The sequence below is a fragment of the Pteropus medius genome, unplaced genomic scaffold (assembly GCF_902729225.1).
Source record: "Pteropus medius unplaced genomic scaffold, Ma_sr-lr_union100, whole genome shotgun sequence".
NCBI classification, from domain to species: Eukaryota; Metazoa; Chordata; class Mammalia; order Chiroptera; family Pteropodidae; genus Pteropus; species Pteropus medius.
In genome coordinates this window covers 774,585-797,593 of record NW_024356335.1, presented here as the reverse complement: position 1 = coordinate 797,593, position 23,009 = coordinate 774,585, and the positions used below count along the sequence as shown (strand labels likewise).

The 23,009-nt window shown below is 38.8% G+C and overlaps 1 protein-coding gene and 1 non-coding gene across 28 annotated transcripts in view; both read left to right on the top strand.

Annotated features, from left to right (window-relative positions):
• The window catches only part of DENND1A (DENN domain containing 1A), a 459,444-nt gene that overhangs the window by 173,300 nt on the left and 263,135 nt on the right, over positions 1-23,009 (top strand). The window lies entirely within an intron of this gene.
• LOC120601801 (U11 spliceosomal RNA) lies at positions 3,262-3,394 on the top strand. Its single transcript, XR_005652563.1, has one exon. It is a non-coding gene; the product is annotated as a U11 spliceosomal RNA (small nuclear RNA).

Sequence of the window (23,009 nt, the reverse complement as noted above, 5' to 3'; positions counted from 1 at the left end):
GCTTTGAACACTCTTTCCGCTAATGCCGAAAATGAGAGCTTGATACTGTTACTGTACGAGAACCTTAAAAGCAAATGGGCATTGTAAGTGTTCTTTCCTCTTTGAAGGTAAGTGTTGTCCGTGGATCCATTCTCTACTTGATCAGATCTAATTTGACCCAGGAGTAGAGATCTGTGAAGGTGCTAACTGAAAAACAATGACTGCACGAGAAGTAATTTCTCTTGTTCTTGTGCTGTGCCTGTCCACCACTCTCTAGAATTGCTTACAGTGTCTTTGTGAAGGGAATAGATGAAAATTTGCTTTTCTCTGCTGGTAGTGGCCATGATCACATATATCCTAAAAGAGGCTGCTCCCTAGAGTGGTCCAGGTCATGCTTTTAAGGGACATTTGTTGTGGCTTTGAGATCAGTGCTGGAGCATGAATTTACCTGAGCTCCAGTCTTACTTAGAGTTGGTGACGCTGGAGTTTGGCTACCTTAGGTTCGATTTAGCTTAGTTTAAATCTAGAGATTTGCTGCTTAACCTCTGAAAATCAGCTCTAGGTTGTGGGAAATAACTCTACTCACTCGTTAACCAGGCATGTATTAAGCACCCCCTTCGTTCAGGCGTTTATGTAGGTGAATGAAGGAAGGCGGGGCGTTATTATGTGGGCGAATGAAGAAGGAAGGGGCTGTTTTCTGTCTTCAGGCAGATCAGTCTCTGGTAGGATGGTCTGACCAAGGCCGTTTTTTATGAGTTGTAGAATCTCATGCCAGTGCGATATGCTGCCAACACAGGATCTCTAAGCCACAGAGTATCTTTTTGCAACAATTTTGAATTCTTACTTCTCTTGCTAGAAGTAAGAAGAGTTAAATTTTGGGCAAGACATATTTTACAAGTGAGCAAAAAAGTAATTTTTAAGAAGTCAGGTGGAATCTGTTATCAGGAAATGTTTATTCCTGGCAGACAACCCGTAGACTCTTGTTATGGAAAGAGAGCCTAGGACGGAATCCATTTTCAATTTATCTGTTCCCCCAGATCCTCCCCATCGTTTTATAGTTTTGGTAATGTACAGTGTATGAAATTGTGTTTTTTTTTCATACCAGAGCACTTATGGCTCTCTCTCCCAGCAGTGCTGCTCTGAGAGTTTCTGTGGACAGGGTGGACGTGGTTGTGGACAGGGTGGCCTGCAGGGAACCACCTGTGTACACTTTTTCAACGTCCCCCTGCCCAGAGACTGGTGTCTGTGACTGAAGCAGGCCAGCTACAGTGTGAGCAGACACTAGTCCCAGCCCACCAGCATGACTTTGGGGAGCATTCTTATCACTGCTGAGGGTGGGTGCTGGTCAGCACCACCCAGCCCGTCTAGCCAGCTGTGCTGTACACTCTCCAGCATAAAATGCCGCTGCTTTGTCTTTCCTCTACTTAATCAATTCTAACGTGCCTGCTAGGCAAGAACGCTTCTAATTATACTCACTAATTTTAAAAGTAAATTCCATTTTTTAGATGCCTTTTGTTTGGAAGCCTGATCTAGCTCTATAGAGGGACATCATTTTGTGATTTTTTTTTTTTCTTTTTACCTCCTCTTCCTATATGAACATGTAAAGTGGCAAAGTCAGATCTAGAGTCAAATCTCAGTTCATCCTTTATGAATTCTGTCCCTGGGCAAGATATTTCACTTCCAACTTTCAGTTCGGAGCTAATAAATTATTAAGTAATTACCTAATTAATATGCTTATTGTTGTGAGATTAAATATGATGTATTTAAGAATTATTGGCATATTAGATGTTTCGGATGTCCAGTTTTCATATTTTCACTCTTCATTTTAAAATGTAGTCATCGTATTTACCTTAATTTGTGGGAAAACTGTAGAGTTTTAAATGCCGTAATCAGGGGTTTGTGTAAAGCTAGGATGAAAAGCCCAAAGTTCCGCTGCCTTACTCCTCTGAACAGTTGCTGTTCCGAACTGACCCGAGCCAGTGGTCCTGCGCTCTCATCTCCGATTCCCAGATGATGACAGATGTCTCTTAAGCGATTCCAGGTGTTCTGAGCGTAGGAGAATCTCTTATCTGCACCTCCGCACTTGCTCCTTAGAGTTCTTTTCTATCGCCTCTTCAGTCGCGTTTGAAGGCTTGGGGTTCCGTGACAGCCGTCGGAACTCAAACTCCCTACTTGAAGGGCCTCTGCGTTCAGTCCTCAGGTGATCGCCAGACTTTCATGCTGTACCGTTTGATTTGGGCCCACATGCCAAATAGTTTTAATATGTTCTCCTTTTTTATTAAACAGATTTTGTCACGTCCAGGAGATTTCCTGCCGGTAGCAGCTCTGACTTTTTCTCGCCATCAAGGCGCTCCCTGCCCCTTGTTAACTCTCCGCCAGGGATTCTCCGCGTGGGCCTGTTCACAGGATCCCGCCGCGGCCTGCAGGCTGCGAGGCCGTTCCCCCGCCCACCTGCAGAATTCAGCACTCCCTCTTCCATGAGGTAGTGTTTTATGCATACTTGTAGCTTCCGGCCTTTAATGGCCCTGACTTACTTTGGGGGAAATTCTCCTTTGTCAAATGTGAGCATCACTTCTGTGGCAGGAACTGACCTTGCTGTCATGGAATACAACAGGTATGTGGAAGGCAGGATGATGCAATTAGAGTCTGACTTGATTTCTGCATTTTAATAGCCTCGTGACCTTGGGCTAGTTACTTTGCCTTCCAGGTCTTCTCACCTTAGGCTGCATTTATTTTGTTTTCATCTTCTCCTGAACCCAGTTAAAAGGAAGGGAGACACGGACATTTCCTGTTGTAACAGAAGGGAAGGAGGGAAAGGACGGGTATAGATGTGCGCACGTCTGGGGTCTGGCCCACAGAGTTGTCATCACGGTGGTAGCACTGGCTGATGTTTATGGCATGCTGATTCTGTGCCAGGGACCGTTCCAAATGCTCCAGGCGTACTTATTGAACCTTCATGACAACCCTGTGAGACTGGTACTGCTGATGTCTGCCATTTAGAAACGAGTAAACGAGAACCACAAAGAGGTTAAATTACTTACCCAAAGGATGAAACCAGAACAAGAATGTAGGTGGTCTGGTTCCAGAGCCCAGGCGTCCAGTGGTGTTTAATAGATAGTGAATGAACGAATGTGTTGTTGGAAAGTTGAGGTAACTCTTGTCCAATAGCTTCTATTTTCTTGATGAAGTTGGTGGCGAGATCAGATGCTGAGAACGAGGAAAAGATTGTTGAGGTTCGACGTTTAAGTGGAGAATGGAAAGATTTAAAACAGTCACGTAGTGAAAAAGGGCTTCTCTCGTGCGTGGCACACTAGGGAAGCTTGGTTGCTCTTCATGTGGAATCGACATCAAGAGATTTCGGAAGCATAATTTTTTGGTACTTGGGCAGCTAGTGATCGTTGGTCCTGGCACTCCCTCCCCCCGCCCCCCCCAAAAAAATAGTTACGTGGGCTGACCAGTGAAAAGAATTGCTGGATGCTGCTCAGGCTTAGTCGATGCTATAGACTTTGTAAATGTAGACTTTATAGAGGTCCAATATGTTTGTGTGCATTTTTCCCCCAGCCATGCATATCAGCCTTAATATAGACACACAGAAGGTATAAGGCGTTTCCATGCATACATGATGAGAGGAGACATGGGCCTTTTAATTCCTGATATGATGGACCATAGGACTAAGCTGGATAAGTCAGGAGTAAAGAGAGAAGGGTCTGATAAATGGGGAGAAGGAAGAGACCACCAGTGATGCACGTTAAGAACCGGTATGGTAGAAGTTGTAAAATGAACAAATACCAAGGGTGGGAAACTAGGTTCAGAATTGGGGAGTTTTAATTAGTGATTTCAGAGGCACAACAGGTTTGGCTATGGGAAGGTCGGAGAAGGGCGGAGACTAAAAGAGGATGTGGCTGAGGTGTAGTGAAGATTGTCAGAACGATGACAGCTTGTCGAGACACCTAAAAGGCCAGGGTATTGGATAACTGCCCCCGTTAGATGTTTAAATTATACTTCTGCTTTTAGGTAGTATTTCACAGTAGCAGTAGGTAATCTGGTTCCAGAAGACGTAACTTTATTAATTTATGTATAAATATTGATGTACATTTGTTAATTTCTTTTTATATAAACATTCTCAAGTATAGCTACTCATCCATAGGTGGGGGAGATAAATTGAAATGATCTAAGAAGTTTTAGTTATGTAATTTTTGGGGAGGTGTCCCTAGCAGCATTTAAAAAGTATCAGAATTTCTTAAAAGCTCAAGTTAAATTTGTGCGGCGCCGAATGCTCTTTAGCTGAGTTACCTTTAGATGACTCCACAGGGCAGCCGCACTTGGCCTTTCTTTCCTTGTCTGGCGAGTGACCAGAAAGGATTCCCTAGAGTCACAGTTTTGTTGATGGTGATTTTGTTGCCTTAACTGAACAACAAGCCCTCAAAATTCTCAATATTTGGTGCCTCGTTACAAAATTTGGTCAGTGGTGTTAAAACAACAACAGAACAAAGAACTCTTGCGTCACAATACCTTTCCTTAGTTTTTATAACTTTATCACACGCTTTTTAATTTAGTGAAAATAAACATTTGTGCACATCTGAGTATCATTTATGGAGCTACATAGGACTTTGGAAGCGCCTTTGTAGCTCTGAATCGTGTTGGAGATTTGGGCGTCAGCATGGTATGATGAAAAGAGCATTAACTTTGAAATCAGAAAGACCTGAGTTCACCATTTGTCCCAGCAGCTGCTGGCTGCTTGAGAAAGTTATTAAACATTGCCGTGTCAGATTGTTTTTCTGTAGCGATAATTCTTAATTCATTGAGTTGTAGCAAGGAATAAATAGCTTTTGTAGGTAAATAGCTGGTGCATAGCAGTAGCTGAGCAAATGTTAATTTTCGCTTTCTAATATTCTTCTCCCCAGTGAAATTGAGGTCTTTTTTTGACTTGAGGAAACCTTGGACTTTCAAGTTCTTTGGAAATTCTAAGTGGGAAGTTTGCAATACATTTTCCAGCTTTCATGAGTGGTCACCTCTTAGGAGAAACTTCAGTAGGTCCTATCAGAAATACAGTTCATAATGTAGGTATGTTATATCTGCCAGAATTGGCCCCTGCAGAGGTTGGCGTATATGGTGAGCAGTAGCCATTGTCGACCAGCGGGCCATGCACCAAGGAGATGGTAAGATTTGATGCTAGAGGAAGACAGGCATTTGCAGAAAACTTAACGGGGATATGAGGAAATGCCCAGGGAATGGGGTGGGGAGAGCAAGGGGCCTCCAACATTGGTTCTCTGAGGTCAAATTTAGAAGTTAGCTTGGCCAGGTGGAGAGGGAAAACCAGTCAGAGGAGAATGGAGCTTCAGAGCAGAGTTGTTCCCAGTAGGAGAGTGAGTGCTTGATCATCGCAAGAATTCCGTCCAAAAGGCATGAGGACAAAGAACATGCCTTCTCACCTGAGAGGGGGCGGTGAGGGTGGGGGAATGGTACGTTTGGGAGAGAGAAGTCCCTGGAACTGAGGACACTTCACATAGAGGGGCCGTTGAACTGACAGGAGCCTGTCTACTCTGTTTCGGCCTTTCCCTGACAGGTTTGCCTAAACCCTTGACATCTACACTTTTAGACATAGACCAGACCTGCCCGTCTTCAATCCTGCTGGGTTGTGGAGTGACAGCTCTTGATACACCGACCAGCTAAGCTGGCCAAAGGTTGATTCCAGGGGAGCGCTAGGCAGCCTACTGATAGCTGCAAGGGGCTGAGGCAGGAGTAGTTATCTTGATACTGTAAATGAAATTCAAGACATATGTTTAACCCAGGGTCATCTGTTTAGTATGTAACACCTGGAAGTGAAGTGTCAAAACCATGACATCATGGAGATATCAAGTGATCATTTATTAAGGGATTAGAATCCAGTTAAAACCAAATTCGATTTTGGATAATGAGAAAAAGAGGTGGAAAAACAGAAGGTGCCAGGAGTTTTTTTTGTTTTTTTTTTAAATTTTGTTTCCAATTATGCAATCAATACATGCTCATTGTGCATCCTACTCTCGCTGCCAAACTGAAGGTGCGATAAGAAAATAGAAGGGGAAAAGAATAGCCCACACGACCTTACCACCTGCATGCTACAGTCGTGACATATTTTTAGTGCTTTTTCATATATTTATAATATTTATATATGGTTATTTAAAATTTAGTTTTTCAGTCATGAATATGTCTAGACTTTGATAAAAATGAACAACATACCAAACATTGCAGAAAATGACCTATAATCCCATCTACCCAGAGAATTTAGGTGTCCAGAAACATTATGCAAGCAATATAGCAACATTTTCTTTGTAAATAATTAAAATAATACATAAATATTTAATTACTATAGGTATAATGCAAGTCTCTCTTGACCACCCCTCATTTCCAGTCCCCTATCCAAAATAGGACTTCGATGCACAATTAATTATTACATGTATTTTTGATACATGTGAAAAACGGAACATACATATAAGGTATGATAAAATGAACACACGAGCCTCTACCGCCTACTTAAGAATGTGATCAGTGACATTAAAACTAATCGGTTGGTACACACGGGCTATTTTCAGTTTTTTTTTTTTTTATCCCTATAACAACACTGCCGTTCTGAACAATTAGAACAGAAATTTTGCAAGCTGCTACCACATCTTCTGACCCACTTGCAAGTAGGTCCATATATGCTGCTTTCTCTCCTATTAACACAGATGTACTTTGGAGATTCCTAGCAAGAGCAAAATCCTGACCTGTACACTAGATCCTGTTCCCTCTCACCTACTCAAGATGTGATTCCATCAGCTCCCCTCCTATTTATTCTGCATTATCATTCTTCCCTGCCCCCACTGTATCTTTCTCATCATTGTATAAGCACGTGGCTCTTGCTCCCATTTTAAGGATGGAGGGGAGAAACACTCTGTTGAATGAATTTTTGGTACATTTGGTCATGTGACCTCCAGGGAACCCTCCTTTCCTGTCTTCCCACTACCTCCCTGGCTTTTCTTTCTGTCTTCTTTGCTGATTCTTTTAAAGCTCTCCAAATGTTTTAACAGTGCTGTGCTCACGGGCTGTTGTCTTTGGACTTCTTTTCTTCTTTATATATATTTACTCCCTTGATTACAACCAGTGTCGTGCCATGGCTGTAAATACCATCTGACAACTCCCCATATTATATATTGATCTCAAACCTGGACTTTCCCTTGAACTCCAGTGGTCTATAGCTCATCCTGGCTGTCTAATAGGCAGTTTTATATACCGTTTCCAGCGTTCAGCTTCTGATTTTCTTCGTCTTCCCCATCTCAGTTAATGGCAATGTCATTTTCCATGTGATCATGCCCCAAATCTTGGAGCTATCCTTCTCTCTTCTTCTCACACATTCTGTCTAATCCACTGGCAAACTTAGCTTTAGCTTATGTTCACGTTTATCTAGGATCTGGTCACTTCTCCCCACCTCCACTGCTACTACCCTGGTCCAAGACACCACCATTGCTTGTTGGAGTACTGTCACTGGTTTTCTTGTTTCCAGGCTTAATCTCAGATGGAACTTTGTTCCTCATCTGATCCTAGAACACAGAAAAGGATTCGAATGACTATTTTCTCAATTATCCCCCAAAGGGTACATTGCTAGTGTCATTCTTGGTGTACATACAAAGGAATACTGAAGGTGTTAAGGTTCCCCCTTCCCCAGTTTTACTGAGACATAAGTGACATATATAACATTGTATTAGTTTAAGGTGTGCAACATAATGATTTGATATATATCTTGATTATCACAGTCTATTAAGGCTTACTTCTTTTCTTAGAACCCTTGTTGAGAAAGAACGATAGTATCTTTAGCACGACATCTAGAGGGATCTTTTAAAAAGGTTGTCAGATCAGACCATTCTTTGGCCCAGAATCCTCCAGTGGCTTCCGTTGGAAGACAGGTCTTCACGGTACAAGCCCCCAGGTGGTCTGCCTCGCTCTTTACCTTTTCTTCATTTCTGTTATTCATCATCTCACTCACTCTGCTCTAGCCACACCGGCTTCTGTGTTGTTCATCTGCCTGGATGTTCTTCTAGATGACTACACACGACTTCTTTTCTCCCCTTTGTCTTCACCTAGATGTCACCTTCTTAGGGAGGCCTTCTCTGATCCCTCTGTTTAAAATCACCCCTTCATATGCCCCACTCTCCTTCCCTGATTTATTTGGTTCACTATTTCTATATTCTCTTTTTCTCATTCTTTCATTTGCTTTCATTATCCTAGGAAATTTGATTTCCGTTCCCACTTCCCTCTTCACTTTGTGTGATTTTCTTCCGATGTTTTAACACTTACATACTCATCACTAAGATTTTACAATGAGCATTTAGTACACTTGCTGTGTCATATATCTGTCTATCCATCAATACATCTTTTGTTTATGCATTTAAAAATAAGTCGCAGATATCAGTACACTTCACCTCTAAGCACTTCTGCTTATGTATTAACTAGAATTCAGTATTTGTTAACCATTCTTTTTCCCCCTCTTCCTAGAGAAAAGTCATGTACAATGAAATGTGTTTACTATTCTGTGAGTTTTGGCAAATACATACACCTGTGTGATCCACACCCTTATCAAGATATAGTACGTTGCCGTCAGCCCCAGAAAGTTCTCTCATAGTCTTTCACAGTCAGTTCCTGTGCCCATCAACCAGAGGAAGCTACTGCTATGAATTTCTTCCATAGGCAAATTTTCCCTGTTCTAGAACTTCCCTATACATGAAAGCTTACTGTTTGTGAGATTCATATGTATTGTTGATTTATTAACAGTTCTTTGCTTTTTATTGCTGGGTATTCATCCATGGTATGATTATATTGCAGCCTGTTTATTCTTTCTCGTGTTGATGGACAGCTGGGCCATTCCAGTTTTTGGTTATTATGAATGAAGCTGCTATGAACATTCTTGTACAAATCTTTCTATGACCATGTATTTTCATTTCTCTTAGGTAAATACAGGAGTGAAAGTGCTGGGTCATAGGATAGTTTTATATTGAATTTTATAAGGAACTGCCAGACTTTCCAAAGTGGTTGTACCATTTTACACACACACCAACAATTACAAGAGTTTTAGTTGTTCCGCATCCTCACCAATGTTTTGTGTTGTCAGTCTTTTTATTTTTAGCCTTTCTGGTGGGTGTATCTCATTGTGGTTTCACTTAGCATTTTCCTGGTGACTAATGAGCATTTTTAATGTGCTTATTGACACATGAAGAAAATAGTAAAATTTTTTATTTTTTATTGAGTTGTAATTTTTTATATATTTTAATACTGATCCTTCATCGGATATATATTTTGCAAGTATTTTCTGCTGGTTTTCAAAGCCAGATGTGATGGGGGCCCCTCGTCCCAGTGCAGGTCTTCTGGGCTGGGGCTCAAACCCCTCACTCTTCACGGGGTGACCTCCGAGGCTGTGTTATCTCTGTGCCTGTGCGTCATCTCACAGGGAGTAGGAGGTGCGGAGTAGAGGAGTTCCTGACTAGACTGAGTCTCTGCCCCTCCTGTCTCAGTGTGGCTTTTTCTTTATATCCGCAGTTATAGAAAATCTCTCCTTCCAGTCTTCAGGTCGTTCTCAGAGATAGATATTCTACATGTAGTCGTAGTTTTGGTGTCAATGAGAGTAGGTGAGCTCAGGATCTTTCTACTCTGCCATCTTGGACCCGAAGCCAAGAGCCTTGCTCTTGAATGCTAATTTAGCCTGCCCATGAATGTTGTTCCTTGTCATTGGGTGCACTGTCCCTGCAACAAACTAATCTCCGATCGCCATGGCACTCCAGAAGTTTTTATGTTGATAAAATTTATGTATCAATTTCTTCCTTGAATGCTTTGTGCTTTTCTGCTCTAAGAAACATTTGCTTGCCCCGAAGTCATGCTCTTACATTTTCTCTATGTTCTCATGTGGAACATATGTTCTTTTATGTTTTCATCTAGATACATTATAATTCTAACTTTTGCATTTAAGTCTGTGGTCTATCTCAAATTAATCTTTGTACATGGTACGAGGTAGGGGTCAATGTTCTTTTTTTTCCCCATATGGTTATCCAGTCATTTCAGCATCATTTGTTGTAAAGACATTTTTTCTCACTATTAGATTGCTTTGGTGCCTTTGTACTGAATGTATAAGTGTGAGTCTGGCTATGCCGTTGACATATTTATTTATCCATATGCTACCCTATCTTGATTACTGTAGCTTTAGAGTATATACTGAAGATCAGTAATATATGTGCTCCAACTGTGGTATTTTTCTAGATTGCTTTAGATATTATAGATCTTTTGCATTTCTACGTATATTTAAGCATCAGCTTGGCAATTTCTACAAAAACATCTGGTAGGATTTTGATTGGAATTGTGTTGAATCTGTAGCTCAACTTAGAAAAAAATCGTAACAATATTGGGTCTTTTAATCCTTGAACATAGCGTATGTCTCCATTTACTTACGTCTTCTTTAATTTCTCTTAGCAATATTTTCTACTTTTAAGTTTAAAGGTTTTACATGTCTTTTGTTATGTTTATTCCTATGTATTTTATGTATTTTTTACAATCCTATAAATAGGACTGTTTTATTTTTTAAATCGTATATTCCAGTTGCTTGCCGTATGTATACAATTGATTTTTTGTATGTTTTCCTTATGTCCTGTGACCTTGCTAATTTCATTTATTCTTGTATTTCTTTATAGATTCTCTAGGGAATGTAAACAATCGTGTCACCTGCATATAGAGATGGTTTTACTTCTTCTTTTCGGATTTTTATGCCTTCCATTTCTATTTATTTCCTTATTGCACTGTCTAGTACCTACAGTTCCATGTGGAACATTCGACAGAAGTGGCGAGAGTGAATATCTTTATCTCGTTCTCAGTCTTAGGGGGAACAGTATTTTGCCATAAAGTATAAGAGCTATAGATTTTTTAAGACTTACCCTTAAAGTGAGGAAGTTTCCTTCTATTCCTAATTTACTGAGTTTTTATTATGGATAGGTGTTGAATTTTATTGTCAATTCTGCATTTATTGCTATGAATATCTGGTTTTCTACTTTGTTCTTTTAAAATGGTAAGTTATAATTGATTTTTAATATTCTACCAACCCACTTGATATTTTATTTTTTTTATATATTACTGGACTTTGTTGGCTAATATTTGGTTTAGAATTTTTTGTGTATGTGTTCATGAGTTAGATTATTCGTATTTTTATGTCATTGTTATCAGTGTTATTTTTGTTCTAGAAGTTTGAAGTTTCTGCCTTTCACATTTAAATCTTTAATCCACCTGGAATTGCTTTTCATGGATACTATACAGTTGGGATCCAATTTCCTTTGTTTTTTTCCCATTTGGATATCAAATTGCCCCCTGTAACATGTCTTGAATACTCATTCTTTCTCCTAGGGATTTGCAGTGCCAACCCTGTCATATATCAAGTTTTCCTATATGTATGGGTGTTATTTCTGGCTTTTCATTCTGCTGTATTAGTTAATTTGTCTATCTCTGTGCCAACATCTTGTTGTGTTGGTTACTATAGTCTTAATATCGTTGAAAAAGTTTCCTTACTTTCTCTTCCTCAAAAATGTCTTGCTTTTCTTGGTCCTGTACCCTTCCATGTAAATTTTAGACTCATTATCAAGTTTCATAAAAATCATGTTGAGATTTTGATTAGACTTTCACTGAATATATAGATAAGTTTGTGGTGAAGTGACATCTTTATGTTAATGAGTCTTCCTACCCAATTCTCAAACACGATGTCAGTTTATTTAGGTCTTATTTTAATATCTTTCAGTAACATTTTAAAATTTCTTCTATAATGGTCCTATACATCTTTGGATAATTTTTCCCCTAAGAATGTTTTTTATGGGTTTGTAAATGTATACATCTTTAATTTGTTTTATTCTTTCATTGTTTAGAAATTCAATTAATTTTTGAATATTGAATTTTGCCCAGTTACCTAATTAATTCTAGTAATTTGTTATACTTTTTTTTGATTTCAGATAATCTTGTAATTTATAAATGAATACTTTGTCATTTTTCCCCTTTCTATTCTTTATACCCTTTATTTTCTTTTCTTGATCAATTGCACTGCCTAGTATCCTGAGTACAATGTTAAGTAGAAATAAAGATTGAGAATATTCTTTTATTGTTCCTGATTCGAAAGGAAGTATTTTAACATTTCTCCAGTAAGAGAGGTCTTAATTAGTTATTCTTTATTAGATTAAAGAAGTTCTTTTGTGTTTCTAATTTGCTTTTACTTGTTTTTTTCCTTGTCGTAAATGGGTGTGTTTAACTGTTGCTCTTAACTAATTTACTTATTCTCTCTTGCTGTTTTTTACTTGGAGTTCTGCAGTTTCACAATGCTTTGTCTCTGGTGTGATTTTTTAAAATTTATCTTGCTTGATATTTCTAGATTAGCAGTTCCAGAATGTTCTCAGCCATTATTTCTTTGATTCTCTTTATTATAGCCTTTTGGAAATCTGATTAGAATGTGTTAGACTTTCACTCGCTTTCGTGTTGCTTATCTTCTTTTTTGTATTTTTTCTTCTGTCTATTTAGACCACATTATGGATAATGTATTTGGGTTTATTTTTCAGTTCACTAATTCTACCTTTATTTGTGTTTAATCTCTTCATTATATAAGGTTTCATTGATTCTTTTATATCTGTTTGGCTGTTTGTAGTCTTTTGTTTTTTTACTTATCTTCAATCTTTAGTTTTTAAAAGTATTAAACTTTTTTTTTTTAATATTCCATATTTGATTATTTTAGTTGTCCATAAGGCTGAATTTGTAAGAATTTTTGGAGGCCTTGGTTAAATTGGAGTCTCTCTACAGTAGATCTGTATTTCGCTTATGCTCCTGGCTGTTACTTAGAGATACTAATAATTCCACGGCTCTATAAATTATCTGTTTGACATTTTATCTCAGACCATGGGAGGTGAATTTGGATTACAAATCCATGTGAGAGCATACTTATAGATAGAAATTGTCAGTGGAGATGTTTGCTTCCATCCTGTAAGAGCATTAAGAAAGGAAAATTTTGTGCTGGCAGAATTTATTTGAAAATTGTTTATCCTTAAAGGTGTAGCCCTCAAGCAACTAAGCTTTAGGTCGTGGTGCCCTCGGAAGGTTCCTAGGCTTTATGGCCTTTTACTTCTGCCTTCTATCTCCATAGTTTGAGAGCTCAAAGTGTCCACAGTTTGGCAAAGAGCTTCAAGTTTGTGAAAACCAATTTCATTGTTGAGTTACCTTTCTGAGTTCATGTTCATTTCACTTTTCTGTTCTCTGAAATGTTTACTTTTTGCCACATGTTTAAAGATTGCGTGCGTGCATGCGTGTGTGTGTGTGTGTGTGTGTGTGTGTGATCTAGCATTTAATTGTATCAGTTGGGAGGGTTTTTGAAAATATCTGATCTTACATATGCCAAAAAGGGAGATATAAAGAAATGTAAAGACACATACTAAAATTCACCAGTTTTAAGTATATAATTTAGCAAGTTTGACAAATGTATACAGATGTGGAACCACCGTCATAGTCAAGATATACAACATTCTTTGTTACCCTCAGAAGTTCCTTGTTCCCCTTGTTAGTCACTCTCAACATCGCTGGCTCTGGGCAACCACAGGTCCTTTTTCCTTCGCTATAGTTTAGCTTTGTCTTTTCCAGGATTTCATGTAAGTGGAGTCCTTTCCGTGTACTCCTTTATGTCTAGCTGCTTTGGTTTGGCGTAACATTATGGGATATATCCTTGTTACATGTAGGAGTAGTTTGTTCCTTTTTATTGCTGAGTAGTATTCTGTTGTATGGATGTAACCCAGTTTATTCACTTGTGGTTGGACGTTTGGGGTGTTTCTAGGTTTTGGTTACTGTAAGTGAAAGTGATGTGAACATTCATGTTTAAGTTTTTACATAGACATATGATTTCTGGGTCTTATGGCATGAAAACTTTACAGGAAACTGCAAAATTGTTTTCAACAATGTATGAGAATTCCAGTTGTGCCTTTTCTCACTAACTGTTGATATTGTCAGCCTTTTTCATTTTAATCATTCCATTGAATTATGGTAGTATATTATTGGGAGTTTAGTTTGTTTTTCCCTGGTAACTGATAATGTTGAAAGACTTTTCATGTGCTTTTTACTAGAAAAATATTATTATATATCTTCTTTGGTGAAATGTCTGTTCAAATCCATTGGCCATTTTTAATTGGGTTCTTTGTTTTATTATTACTAAATTGTAGGAGTTCTTTATATATTTTGACTATAAGTCTTTTATTGGATATTTGCTTTGCAAATATTTTCTCCCAGTCTGTAGATTGCATTTTCATTTTCTTAATACCACCTTTCACATATCATAAGATTTTAATTTCAAAGTCCAGTTTATCATTTTTTTCTTTCATGATTCATGTTCTTCGTGTCCTGTGAAATTTTCGCATAAGCCAAGAGCGTAAAGATATTCTCCTATATTTTCTCCTAGACATTTTATAGATTTATCTCTTATATTTAAATCTTTGATTCATTTCTATTCATTTTGTATATGATGTGAGGTAAGGAAATTGGTATTAGAAATTATAAATTGAAAAAAATGAAAGTGCTTTTCTAATAGCATCAAAATATAGAATACTTGAGGGTAAATTGAACAAAAATTTGTATTACCTGGCCACTGAAAAGTATAAAATGTTTCTGAAATATGTTAAAAGAAGATCTAAATAAATGAGATAAACACGCTCATGGATTGCAACACTCAGTGTTGTCAGGATGTCGTGACGCTTAATTTTGTTTGTCAGTCCGCTAGGCTGTTGTGCCAGTTGTTTGATCAAATACTGGTCTAGATGATGCTGCAGTTAACATTTGTAATCAGGTGACCTTAAAGGAGATAACCCTTCTTAATGTGGATAGGTATCATCCAATCAATTAAAGGCCTTAAGAGCAAAAACCGAGCTTTCCTGGAGAAGGAATTCTGCCTCAAGATTGTAACATAGAAATCCTGTCAGAGTTTACAGCCAGCCAACATGTACCCTACAGATTTTGAAGTCAAGACTGCAACATCTCTTACCAGAGTTTCCAGTCTGCCGTCTGACCTATAGATTTTAGACTTGCTTGAACCAATTCTTTAAAATGAATCTCTCTCCTTATGTGTGTGGGCGTGTGGGCCTGTGTGTGTGTGTGTGTGTGTGTGTGTGTGCGCGCGCGCGCACGTGATTCTGTTTCTCTGGAGGACCATTACTGATACAAATGTCAATTCTCCCCAAATCGATCTGTAGAATTAATGAATCACAAATAGGCTTCTTTCTAGAATTTGGTAAGCTGATTCTAAAATATGTATGGAGATTTTTTTTAACCAACCAAACAAACAAACAAAAAGACTTAGCCCAAATAAGTTTGAAAAAGAAGAATAAAGTTCGAGGATTAACATTATCTGACTTCAAATCTTGTGAAGCTGCAAGAATTAGGACATTGTGGTACTACTGGCACAAGGATAGACATATGGATCAGTGGAAAAGAATAGAGGATCAATTGATTTTTGATAGAGGTTCCAGGGACATTTAGAGTGGGGGAAAGGATGGTCTGTTAAAAAAATGCTGATGAAACAGTTGGAGGGGAAAAAATGAAACTGACTGTTGAATGAATGTATTATTTTCAACACAGAAGAAATGTCTTTATTTCTACCACCAGAAAACAGAAATTATAGTGTGTTTCCTTTTAGTTCATTTCTAATAATATATGTAATGTACATATGCACGTATTTTAAAATTATATATTGAAAATTTAAAATTATATATTATATAAATTTAAAATTATATATTGAAGTTAGATACCTTTTCTATTTAATCGATATTCTTTTTTTATGTATTTGTATAACATTAAAATTTTATCTCTGAAGGACGTTTTAGTGGTCACGTCACACTAAATCATGAACGTGTCCTATCCTTTACCTAGTGTTTCTGTCTGTCAGAATGAATGGTAACAGCAGAGCCTCTGCCATTCATTGGTTCCTTTGCCCCTAGAAACTGCTAAGCCTATTTTACCAATTATACTGTTGAATCCTAATGACAACTCTTTGAGATATTAAGCCCAATTTTAAAGAAAAGTAAACTGTGGTTTAAGTAACTTGCCTGTGTCTCATGTGTGAAGCTTGGATTTATAATCATGTGTCTCTTATTCCAGCCCCTGAGAAAATTATACTGCCAGTTTTTAGGCTCTTTACAATTTTTTTTTCTATCATAAGAAGCCCCAAGGTGGATATATTTGTGTACAAATCATTGTCTGCGTTTCAGACATCTGAACTTCTTCTCCTTTGCTAGTCCTTGATAGATTTTATCAATCCTCATCTAGTGAAATATTCAGAAGCCAGTACAGTTGTCCAACACAGCAGGCAAGGCAAAGCAGCGTGGCAGCTGCAGAGCTGTCCCTTTGGTTGAGCAAGGCCTGGGTCACATAAGCGCCGGGCCTGGGCAGGCATTTCTGTAGAAATGCAAATCTGCAGGGGAATGAGTCTAGGGGAACTCAGTGGCGCTGACTCTTCAGGGGTTACTCATTTTGTAAAATGAAGGAGAATTTTAGTAGTCGGTCCCTTTGGACATTGAGTCTTCTTCAAAAATAGAATTATATAATGTTGGTCAGGTTACTTAACCCTTCTCTGCCTTGTTTTCTCCGTCTGAGAGAAGGACACTAAGTTACAGCTTTATGGCCAAGGGAGATGTCCTGAAGAGGTCACGTTGCCTAGTGAGTAGAATCTTACCCATGATTTAGAAGTCACTAGGGAGGCAACATGGTGTAGTGGCTTTGGAGCCAGAGAGACTTGGGTTCCATTATAGCTCTAATGTTTATTAAGTGATCTCAGACATATTTCCTGGTCCTTTTTGAGCCCTCCTTTTCTCTTTACTCAGAATGTAGAACAAAAACACACTGATCTTTAAGCAAAGGCATCTGTTTTCACGACGCTAGGTTGTTCTCTGGTCTGTCTCCCCCCGCCCAGTTTGGGCTTTGGTTTTATGAAGCACAGTAATCCTCCCACTTATATCCAAGTCCTGATTCCTTTAAGGAGTCACCCAGCTCTGCCTCTTCTGTATGATACGGTAATGATAGTGTTAAATCTTCTTGGTCCTTGACTTCTGTTATCTGCAGGTCTACATACCCTTTGTGTTCTAACCTATCGTTGAGAGCACAGGTGACCTACATGAGATAGAAGGTCATATCTAAGTTTGTGGAAAGGGTTGTTTTGAAGCAGCCTAAAGTTTGTGTTTCCATTTAGAGTATCCTTTCATTTTCATTTCCAAGTTCAAGGCTTAAGTACCGTAGGCATTAGGAGCAAAAGTCAAGGCAGCTCTAACAGTTTCTGTTACACCTTGGGTTACTCCGTAACTCCTTCTGGGGTTCCTGGTTTTTGCACTGAAGCTCCAAGAATCCTGGGAACCCACCATAGAAGAGGAAGAAGAGGAAGAAGACCGAAAGTTGGAGAAAGATAGCCAGTGGGTAGAATAATGCCCACCTAGTTGTGCTCGCCTCTGCTGATCGAAAGATGTGCCTTTCAATTTCCTGTCTGTATTGATAGGAACATAGTGACTTTTGGTTACAGAAACCTCTGTTAAAAATGATTGTTTTTAAATGCAAGAAAAAAGGAGGAATATGGAACCTACATGGAGATGCAATAAGTATGCCTGTATGCATGTTTATTAATATTGCATACTTTTTTTTTTCTTTTTCTCTTCTTAAAATGGCAAGAAGCATATCTGGGGAACAGCATATGCTCTGTAAGCAGTTCTTCACCATATTGGAATCTGGGGGTTCCTCTTAATGCAGAAGACATGCTTTTTTCATTGTTTGTCTAGCTCTGGTTTCCATTTTAAACTTAACTGGCACTAGTTAAGTTAGTGTAGTGGCAGGTATTTGGTAAGACATGGCTGTTACATAGCATTGTACGAAGTTTTTGTGGAGTGAGCCACGAAGGGTCCGGGTGAGTAGACGCCTTTTTTAGTTTGATTGGATATGATATCGATAAGATAGCCATCGTCATTTAGAAATGAACATGCTCAGTCCCTGCCTCTTCTCCGTCTAATGAGTTCATGTAAAAAATATATCAAAAGAAATCCTCATAGCAGAATCCTCACATTTCAAAGGGAAGTATATTTATTATAAGAACTGCTGATTCATTAGGAATGCTTCCTAATTCGAACAGCGACAGCTGCTTCTGGTTAGAATAAACTTCATCTCTTTTGTGCCCTGTCTCTCTGAGGGGATGTTAAATTTTGTTTTCAGATTTTTCTCCCGCTTTAGCCTTTTCTCTTCCTTTCTCGCATTTTACTCGATCATGATGCTTTATCCTTCTCAGTGTTCACACAATTCGATCAACCCACTGTATCCACTCCCCACCTTTAAAACTGCCTTGTGTTGAGATTACAAATGCTAATAGAACTCTTTCGATAATGTGTTTTGTTTGCATTCACCGTGGCAGTGGAGCGTATTGTACAGCAGTAAAGAAAAAAAGTTGAAAAACGTTGTAGTCATGAATTCTAAGTGTAATAATTTAAAGTACAGGGAGCATTTCAGAAACTGCCATTGTCCATTAAATGAAACCACTGTATTAACGTATCATAGCATGCTGTTCTAATCACTTTTCTCTAAATACCAGCTTTTGAAAGAAACATGGCTGTGTTTTTTTATACAAAATCTGAAATCGTGTAATTGAATGGCTTGGCAGAATAGGTAAATGAATGTAGCAACATGCATTCAAATATGTCTCTTTGGTTTGTAATGAGCTGATTGAAGTTCACAGTTGTAAGACTTGCCATTTTATTTTCTGATTTTACATTCTGGACCTAGACAAAGGTGCCAGTTTTTTGAATTAACAGAAAAAGAAAGAAGAAGAAAATTGTTCATAAAAATCAAGTAGCCCTTTTTGGGGATCACAGTTGGTTTCAGTGCTCCAGTAGCCTTTATTCAACTGTCCTTCAATAAAATAAAGGACCTTTTAATGTGACCATTTCTATTTCATTTTAGAATTAAAACTAGAGACTGTGTCTGATTCTCTTGTTAGCCCCAGGGCCCAGCAAAGGGCCTCCCAGTCAATAAATGTTTGATGACCGAATGAGCCATAGAATACTAAGCCAAATGGGTGTCAGAGTAGATATCAAAATATACAGTAGGCAGAAAGATCATCAGGTTTGGAGCTAAATAGACCTCACTTCAAATCCTGGTTAATAAGGGACTATGGGAATTCCTTGTGGAATCCGAATGAACATTTGATGTTTCAGGACAATTCCAGATAGTGAAGATAGCAACTCTTCTACATCCTCTCAGACATGAGAAACCAGGTTCTTTTGTGTCCGACTTAGTAGGAGATACAGAAGGAGGAGGAGGATGATACTGGGGCATTGCTAAGCCATTCATTGGAGACAGAGATAGATCTACTTCTAGGTTTGTCGGGATGTTCTTTTGGCTCTGCAGATGTGTGGCTCTGGATAAGTCCCTCCCACTCTCTGGACTTCTGTTCCTTCTGCTACAAATGACAGGGTCAAACAGTTTAGAGCAGCTGGCCGCTCTCATTCCTCCTTTGCTTCATCGTGTTGGGCCAGGTGACAGAGAGCTTGGCTTCAGCTTTTTCTGGCCATGGAGTAAACCCTTGCCACCTCCTATAGTGTCATGGTCAGACCTCTGGGCTGGGCATGGTTTTTTAGCTAGAAGAAAGCATGGTATAATACATAGGTTTGATATACTACAAGCCCAGTGTAGATAGAGTGGTTTATTTTCTTTACCTGTGAGTTGTCTCTCACGTAATCTGTTGCTATTAAATAACATAGCTAATGAAGTCTGTGAATGATACACTATTTTAATGCATTGGGTGGGCAGAAGGTATTCCTATAATGTCCCCTAACTTGGGGTACAGCGACAGCACCATGGAGTTGGAATATATGGGAATGCCCACAGGAATATATTACTATTAAAACTTACCTTTCATTGGTCAGCAGTAGGAAAAAGGTTAAAATATACAGTGTGGCTTAAAAGATCATGATAGAAGCTAGTCTCAAAAGGCTACATGCTGTACTATTTTATTTATATGACATTCTGTAAAAAGCAAAATTATAGGAATAGGAAACAGATCAGGTTCTGGGAGTGGGGAAGGGTTGACTACAAAGGGGCAGCATAAACAAATTGAGTGATGTGTGATAGATGTATTCTGTGTCTAGATTGTCTGTGGCTGTTACACTAGTGTATGCGTTTGTCAAAACTCATAGAGCTGTACACCTGAAAGAGTGAATTTTAATTGATGTTAAAAAGAAATGAATTTTAAAAAGGTAGATGGTGGGAAGAACAGGTGGTAAACAGATGATCTCGGTAGAGTGTGGTAAGAGCTATGATACGCATTAATAGACACCCTGTGAGGGGCGAGGGAGTTGACTTGGATGGAGCACAGGGGAGCGTGTTGGGGTCCTGGAAATGTTGGATGTACTGATTGTGGTGGGGATGGTTACACAGCTGTATATCACTATCAGAACTCCTCTAAATGTACACACAGAATGGGCGGATTGTATCATATGTAAACTATAATTCAAAATTGGTTTATAAAAAAGAAAAAAGGTCACGAGCTTTAAAACCATGCCGCTTTACTACCGTAGTGACCTTGAGCAAGTCTGCACGTCTTTGAGCCTTCATTTCTTTATCTGTTACTTCTAGCTGAAGATACTCGTCTGATGTAGCCGAGGTGAGGGGCAGAGATAATGCCCTTGAACTGTGTGGTCTAATGCCTGACATAGCTGAGGTACTAGATATTTTCATTCCCATCCCATGAATGACTCAGTGTGCAGAACTGGTCTTTAAATTAACTAAAGCTGCTCTATTTTAGACCCATAAAAGTTAAGTTCAAATATTTGTGAAAGGTAAAAATGTTAACATCCATATGTTTGTTTAATGATAGCTCTGAGAGCCTTATTACTGTTGCTATCTTTTATATCACTATAGCATACTAAATCTTCTAGGGTTAAGTCTCATATAATTAGTTAAGAACAATATATGACATTCCTTCAGCCAAGAAAGCACAAGGAATTATTTGCAGTGTTAGCTTGAAAAGAGTCATTCATTGAGGAATAATTGAAAAAATACTGGTGACACATTTATGATCCCCATCTTTTTTTCCTTTGCTTTTATTCTGTCTTTGAAATGAAATCTTTATCTTGTGTCAAATGGATAAATATTAATAAAATCCCTATTGACCCTAGCTCACTCTTTTGTGACAGATACAATCTTAAAAGTAATTGTAAAGAATATACATACGCTTCTGGCATTCAGCATTTTAAAGGCACTTAAAATCATCTAAAACATAGCTTTGACTTGCTCTTTCTCTTGAGAGAGCAAGTCAGCATCTCCTGTCTAACAATAATAACAGAAGTTGCCTAATTTTGAGTGCCTGATATGTTCTATGAACCGTGATGGGCACTTTGTATTATTTGCATTAAATTATTAAATTATTTGTATTAGATTGCTTAATATGTTCCTTACCATGGCCTTATTATGTAAGTAGTAAGTACTGCCCGTTTGCAGAGGCAAGTGGCCTTGGAGAGATGAAGTAACAGCTCAGGGGGTGCCCTTTAGTAAGCAGGAGAGCTACCCCTTTCCTTCCGGGGTGTCCAGCTTCACCTCCTCTCCCGCCAGGTCACCTGGGTGCTGCTTCGGAGGGAGGTGCGCCCTTCAGGCCAACCTTTGCCTAACAGGAGCTCATTTTTCAGCTTTTCTCCTAGATCCAGATCCTCTTTTTAATTCAATAATTAAAAGTGCACTGACATCACTTTTAGAACCTCCATCTTCCTTGAGGACTTATGCCAACTACGTGGGTCTTAGAATCTTTGAGTTTATCTGCTTCCCGACTTTCCCTTTGAATCATCTTCCACTCTGATAAAGTTGATAAAGTGATCTTCTAAAAATGCAAATCTGATCAAATTCTTCTTTGCTGAAAACCCTTCTTTGCTTTCAGGAAAAGAGCTAAACTCTGGTCTTGCACATAAAACTCCTCACAAGCTGATCTCTTTGCATTTGTCTGGTCAACATTTCTTGCTGCCAAGATTAAGATTCCCTTTGCACCCCCATGCCCAACCCCACCTTCCAAAAGCACACACAGAGAAGCATCCTTCCCCACCTTCAAAAGTGATCCAGCCATTCCAAGCCATTGATGGTTTGTTGCGTCTGTGCCTCTAATATTTTGTTCCCTCCAGATGGAAATACACTTTGCTTTCATCTAACTTCTCTTCCTCATTTAACCAATATATCCCAGACTGTCGAGATACCCTTTCTCATTGTCCCTACAGCTCTTGGTGCCAAACTGTATCACAGCATCATCACAGTGCATTGTGATTACCTATTTACATGTGTATTTTCCCCCAAAAGACTTAGGTTCCTTGAAGACAGATAGCACTGTGTCTCGTTCATTTATTTAGTTAGCCTAGCTGTCTAGCACAGGGCTGGCGTATACAGATGCTTACTAAATATTTGTATGAAGGATCCAGCCTTGTAGATTTGGCCTCAAAGTCTAACAGGGAAAAATAGATTCTGACCCTTTTTTTTCTGTCCCCTCTGAATGTAGAGTGCCCTTGCATAAGTGACCCTCTCCCATTCTCTGAGGCCCCACGGGATTTCCTGAGGCTGACTGCTTCTGTGTTAAGGAAGGTCACCGAAAACCTTATCAACCGACCACCCTACCCCAAAACTGAGATCTGTGGGAGCGTGGTGCAGTGGAGCTATCTCGGGGCTCTGGTGGCGCCGGTTCGCTGAAGGGCGCAGACTTCTGTTTCATCCAGGGGGCCTGTGTGGGAAGCAGGTAGTCATAGTTATCAAGCACTTAAAGACACAGAAAGGTAGGCCTTCGCTTCTGCCCTTCCTGACCAATCTACCTTTCCGCTACCAAGCAAGATGACTTGGAATTTGGTAGGCAGGGAGGAATCACACATGCCACTCTTTGTTTTTTTAATTTAAAAAAAAAAAAAAGAGATTTTAATTTAAAAGTTAATAAAAATAATACATGTTTATTATAGAAAGTTTGGAGATGATAGAAA